The sequence below is a fragment of the Protopterus annectens genome, chromosome 1.part0 (genome assembly GCF_019279795.1).
Source record: "Protopterus annectens isolate FY-2018-M chromosome 1.part0, PAN1.0, whole genome shotgun sequence".
Lineage (NCBI taxonomy): Eukaryota > Metazoa > Chordata > Ceratodontiformes > Protopteridae > Protopterus > Protopterus annectens.
In genome coordinates this window covers 508,645,231-508,651,210 of record NC_056725.1, presented here as the reverse complement: position 1 = coordinate 508,651,210, position 5,980 = coordinate 508,645,231, and the positions used below count along the sequence as shown (strand labels likewise).

General features: G+C 39.6%; 1 pseudogene; it reads left to right on the top strand.

Moving 5' to 3' along the window:
* The first annotated feature begins 1,113 nt into the window (after positions 1-1,113).
* LOC122801396 lies at positions 1,114-1,766 on the top strand (annotated as a pseudogene).
* Positions 1,767-5,980: the final 4,214 nt, after the last annotated feature.

The window sequence follows — 5,980 nt, the reverse complement described above, 5'->3', positions numbered from 1 at the left end:
TGGCATCCAGGCAGTGTCCTTACTAGGCAATTACTGAAATTTCCCCAGAAATCCAGGTCCACTGGCTTTCTCTGCTAAGTTTCTGTTTTCACACTGGGAGAGATAGAATTAAGCTGTTATTGAATATGCAGCCACATTGGAAGTCCTCACCTTTCTTGTCATATGCTTTCATGTTGTAAACAATCTCTTTGAGATAAAAGGGATAGAGAATCCTCTCCCACTGTAAATATACACATTATAACTGTGGTGGATGTTATTCATACATTACAGTATAAGGCCTCACAATCTAACAGTCACAGAATGTGGATGTTGAACACCTGAGCATTTGACTACAGATAATACACGATATTGTAGAGAATGAAAGTGCCACTGTAGAAGTGCCAGTACAATTGTGAGGTATGTCGGTATTTCAGGGTATTACATCATGTTATTCCCACAATGCTTATGTGTGACTGTGTTGAACAAAGGCAACAGCATACAGAATGCTGTCTCATTCCCTCTTGCTAGAGGACAATGCTTACAACATATGTTATGCAAGGAAAATATAATCACATGACATCATTACTCTGATTGAAAGCATTGCTATATATGAAAATATCATAGTTTTTTTGTAAGATGAAATAACATCTATATGTTTACAAGGCAGATGTGTTTGACAACAGTGTTAGTGACATGTACAGTCACAATAAGACTGATGCAATGTAGTCTGAACAGTAATGACTGGATTTGAACTAACTACCTAAGACCACAAGGTATAGATTAGTGTCTGAATCGCAAGTGTCGTACAACATATTGCGATACTACTCTGACAGTGTACAGTTGAATGGATATCATCACCACTGTTCATTAGCTGGATGTTTATGCTAAAAAGTGGTCACAGGGCACAACAATACTGTATAGCTACACATCATATATGTATTTGAAGAGTAGTCTACACAGTGTGAAGGTGAAAGACATATTCACACCTGGCTTCAAACATCTTATGCATGTAGTTACACAATGTACAAAGCACATTATCAAAGTCATGCAACACAGGAGAATTTGTACCACAACTATGAGATACTGCAGTTATGGTTGAAGTCCTAGTTTTTGTTGCTTTTGTTGTAAAAGGACATGGCGGGTCAGAGAAGTGCAGCTCAACCAAATGGACCAGCTCCTGGAAACAACATTTGTCAGTTTAAACTTGTCCTTCTGGAAGACTCTGCAGTAGGGAAATCCAGTCCTGCACTTTGCTTTGTGAAGAGTCAGTTTAAAGAGGTCCAAGAAAGCACAGTTGGAGCTGCCTTCCTAACACAGACAGTTTGCTTGGATGATGCAACAGTGACGTTTGAGATTTGGGATACTGTTGGGGAGGACAGACACCACGGTTTGGCACTAATGTATTACAGAGGTGCTCAGGCACCCATCATGGTCTATGACATCACAAACACAGACACATTTGCATGTGCAAAGACGTGGGTAAAAGAATTGCAGAGGCAAGCTAGTCCAAATATTGTGATTGCATTATCAGGGAACAAAGCAGATCTAGCCAGCAAGCAAACTGTTGACGTCCAGGCAGCACAAGCATATGCTAATGAGAACAGTTTGCTCTTTGTGGAGACATCAGCAAAAACAGAGATAAATGTGAATGAGATCTTTATGCTTGTAACTAAGAGGTGGCCAAAAGGTGAACCTCAGAATGCCGCTGGGAGTCAAAGCAGACCCAGAGGAGGGTAGATCTGCAAGGAAATAGTCATCAGAACAACAGCCAGTGCTATAGCAGTTAAGCAAAATCCCAGTAAACAAAATGTAATGAACAACACAAATGAAAAGTATCTAACTGGAATCTAACCAATCATACTTACGAAAAAGCATCTTCCATTTGCTGCTCTGATTCTTTGTGTACCTTAATCATTTGCTGAAAGGTATAAATCCATCTACACCTTTCTATACAGCGCTAATTCAATTTTAATTCTTAAGTCACTTTTTAATGTGTGTGTGTGTGTGTGTGTGTGTGTGTGTGTGTGTGTGTGTGTGTGTGTGTATATATATATATATATATATATATATATATATATATGTGTGTGTGTGTGTGTGTATATGAACTTCTGCTGTTTCCTTATCCTGCAGTGGTGGATGTATGTGCCTAGTAATTATGGCCACTTCCCCTCCTTCACAAGTGCTGGACGAGAGCTCTTTCCTATTCAGGCAGTCTCAAGGTTTTTCAGTCTAGAGTATAGAGGCTAAATTAGACCTAATCTTGTTAATAGATCTTATCCATGTAATGAAACATGTGTTAATAGACCTTATCCATGTAAAGAAACATGTAAAACACAGTGACATGTTGGCATTATTGTAAAATTTTGGATCATTAGCCCAAGGCCAGAACTTTTGACCAAATGCTAATTATGAGTGCAGAGAAGATGACAACACAAGATTTAATCTGTATTTTTATTGTATTTTTTCTTCAACATGTAGCCTGAGCCATGTCAGCATTTGTTAATATAGTATCTACACAATTAAATTCAGTTGTCATTTTTGTGTTAGATTACATGAGGGTTTCTGTGTTTTGAGTTGCATCACAGAATTGCAGCATACTGCACTTTTAAGTCTTTCAGGTAATATGCAAAATTTGGTGTCCTTTTTTGGTCAATTGTATGATGCCACTGATACTGTAAAGGAGGCTTAGTACAGCACAATCTGAGGCAGATTGTGCAGAGATTTCTTCAAAGAGAGGGTTTTCCTGAAGAGGAGAACCAGCTGTACTTTAAAAGCAACACTTTTTCACTATATAGTAGGACAGGTATTATGTCAATTGTGTCAGGAGTTGAATTTTGTTTAGCTTTGGTATGTTTTGTTGCTGTGAGCTAAAGTTATTCAGATAATTCGAAGTTTGAATTTTATGGTTGTGCTTGTCCATGTATGTACTGGTCTTGCAAGTAAGTGATGTCATTATGCTGCAGCGACTCTTTTACATTTGTAAATACTTTAGTGATCTTGTTTTATGGGGCAAGGCAGTTTTATTTCAGATACACACTTATACCGTTTACTTGAATGCTTTCATGACCTGGGTTAATTGATGAAGCAAATTTTAATATCCAAATTATTTTCATTCAGGCTTTGTCTCTACCTGAATCATAAGTATGCAAGCACTAAGGAAATGCATTTTTACGTAGAGATATTCTGTCTGGTAAAGAGAGGGGCTATATCTTAGATAAGGGTTCTGTTTGTGGTCTGGAAGAAAGTTAAAAAAAAGGCCATAATGTCCATGTATTGAATGATACTGGAATTCCTGCAGTCTTGTGAGCACTTGCCTGAACTAGACGAGTATCAGCAGTGGTGTTTGATTTAGCATTCCTTTGGAAGCAGAGAAGCAAACACATTAGCAAACAGTTCCCTAATGTGAATATAGTGTTGAAACAGAGTACTACTTAAGTATAGTAGGTAACAATGGCAAATGTTAAGTACTAGTGTGTAACAGTATTGAGTGCTTCCAGTACAGTTTATTCCCCCAACAACTGCTTCAACATTTTCTGACTACACTTGCAATTCCATTGTTTGTTAATTGTGATTGAAAACATTAAACATTACTCACATTTATACTTTGATTTATTAATACATTATTGGTAACTAATATTATTTTACATTATTTTTTCCATCTGACTGCAGACATTTTAGCCACTTCTGACCTGTGGCTAAACCATAATTCCGAATGTGGTCAATGGATAGCACTGCTTAGTGACACAGTCTTGGCACTCTGGTCTGCCAGAGGAATGTGAGACAAAATTTCTCAGCTTATGGTGGAAAGAGAGCACAGGAAAAGTGCATGTATAGAGGAGGTCAGGCAGAAGACTGAGGTGGGCAGATCCATAACAGTTCAACACTTTCTGCATAGGACTGCTTGTATTTAGGAAACTGCACATCAGCCGGGCTATTTAGACTTATATGGGAAGGGTTTACTATATGCACACAATGTTTAGTTCTTTCATCATGCATTACCAGCTTCTATCTTCCAGACCCCTACCCATTACCTTTGCCCTAGTTATGACCCTACTTAATTTAGAACTGGGGCAGCACAGTGATGCAGCAAATAGTGTTGTTGCCTTTCAGCAAGAGGTTCCCTGGTTTGATTCTCAGCTGGGGTGCCTTGTGTGTGGACTCTGCATATCCTGCCTCTGTTCACATGGGTTTCCTCCTGGTGCTTCAGTTTCCTCCCACATTCCAGAGACATGCTGTACGTGGATTGGACATTCTAAATTTCTAAATTGGCCATAGGTCTGTGTGTGTGTGTGCGTGTATGTGTGTGTGTGTGTGTGTGTGTGTGTGTGTGTGTGTGTGTGTGTGTGTGTGTGTGTGTGTGTGTGTGTGTGTATGTGTGTGTATGTGTGTGTGCCCGCGCACGAGTCTGTAGTGTGGAAGATCTACCACAGCAGGACTAGCCACTCAGCAGTGCAAACCTTGGCTCTTGATGATTGTCACTGTTGAAGTGACACCCTGACCCCATGTGCAAAAATGGGAAAAAGGTCTTGTGGATGGATGGTTGAAATATACTTGAACCAACTACTTACATAGTTGCACAATGTATACAGCACATTACCAGCAGTCAGTGCCCCAACAGAACCCTGTGTACAAGTGAAGCATACAGTATCTATGAATACATGACATCTGCAGTGTCTTGCCAAGGAGATGTGTGTGGTACAATGACTTTTACAGCAATCTAGTGTTATAAATGTTGTTACTACAAATGCGTGCAAACCAATCTTGAATTCATTTTTAATGGCACACACGATCTTGGAAGTTAAACTCTGGTGTATTTGAACCTTCCTCCTACTAATTTACACATTCTACAGAATAGTGTAAGAAATACAAGCAGCACCTGAGAAATCTGCCTTTTAAAGTGTGACAGTGTATTTTAGAACGAATGACCTCATCAGTGCGTTACACAGAAGGTGTGCTTGTGAAAGGTGGGATAAGTGGCTGGTGGCGTCATCTAGCAGTCTAAAATGTTTCTCCAGAGTAGAAGCTGATTGAACATAGTTGTGTTAGAGAACGTTCTCACCTGATTCCATCCCCCCATATACCCACAAGTACCCCACATTAAGGCAAAAGACTGAACTTTTGACAGGATGACCTCATCAATGTATCGCAGAGAGGAGGTTTCTGTTAAAAGTGGGATTAAGGGAGTTGTGTGCAAAGTTAAATATATTGTCTTTAGGGGAAGTGGACACAGCACTAAGCATTACACACAAGTTACCTGTATTGAGCATTGAACCTCCTACCTATCTAGTTACACAGTATTAGTGGTAAGTGCTACAGGAGACATCTGTCTGTTTAGAGGAGAGAGTCCACTTTTGTCAGGATGACCTCATCATTACGTTGCAGATAGGATGTTTTTGTAAAAAGTGGTATAAGGGAGATGTGTGTAAAATGAAATGAGTTCCTCTCAGGGGAAGTGGATACAGCACCAGTCATTATACGCACGCGAACACACACACACACACACACACACACACACACACACACACACACACACACGTTTCCTACATTGAGTATCAAACCTCCTCCCTATTTAGTTACATAACTGATGGAGCAAAATATTAGTTACAAGGAAGACAAGAAAACTCGGACTTTTAACAGGAGAGAGTGCACTTTTGACAGAATGACCTCATTGAAGTGTTGCAGACCAGAAGGGGTCTATATTAAGTTGCCGAAATGCAATTCCTGTGAACACCTATCCATCGACACCTAATCAGCGAAACAATTTTTTGAATGTAATAAGGGCAAAGACATAGTTGGCCAACAACAGAACTTTGCCCTTTTCTCCACTGTAGTCTGATCTTGGAGTTGGTATATATATAGTTAGGAGGAGTGTGAGGGGTGAATCCCCCCATTTAGGTGGGTTTGATTTCACGTAGATGTTGGTAAGTTGTGCTGCGAGCAAGTATTTCCTTGCGCTTATTACATTCAGCGAATTGTTTTGCTGATTAGTTGTTGATGGATA